Source organism: Brassica napus, chromosome C5 (assembly GCF_020379485.1).
Source record: "Brassica napus cultivar Da-Ae chromosome C5, Da-Ae, whole genome shotgun sequence".
NCBI classification, from domain to species: domain Eukaryota; kingdom Viridiplantae; phylum Streptophyta; class Magnoliopsida; order Brassicales; family Brassicaceae; genus Brassica; species Brassica napus.
In genome coordinates this window covers 26,858,697-26,859,081 of record NC_063448.1, presented here as the reverse complement: position 1 = coordinate 26,859,081, position 385 = coordinate 26,858,697, and the positions used below count along the sequence as shown (strand labels likewise).

Genomic DNA, 385 nt, shown 5'->3' with positions numbered 1-385 from the left:
AACAAAGTGCAGCTGCTCCTGGGTGGCTTTATCAGCAATGAGAATATCAATCTTATCCTGGAGAGCCTATAACTCCTTCCTCGTCTGCTTGTCATCTGTTCTACTGCCTCTGTCGTGGTCTCCACTGTAGACTGCATCACTCTTTACCATGTTGTCAACCAGCTCTTCTGCATCTTCCTCAGTTCTCCCCAAGAAGAACCCATTGCTAGCTGTATCCAGTCTGGCCCTGTATTTAGGAAGAGCGCTACGGTAGAATGTGCTCAGCAAGCTCTCCTTAGAGAAACCATGGTGTGGGCATTGAGCTTGGTAGACCTTGAATCTCTCCCAGGCTTCACTGAAGCCTTCCAAGTTCTTATGTTGAAAGCTGAATCTCATTTCTCAGCTT

At 47.3% G+C, this 385-nt stretch overlaps 1 non-coding gene across 1 annotated transcript; it reads left to right on the top strand.

Moving 5' to 3' along the window:
• The first annotated feature begins 280 nt into the window (after positions 1-280).
• Positions 281-385, top strand: LOC125588088. Its single transcript, XR_007324485.1, has one exon. It is a non-coding gene; the product is annotated as a small nucleolar RNA R71 (small nucleolar RNA).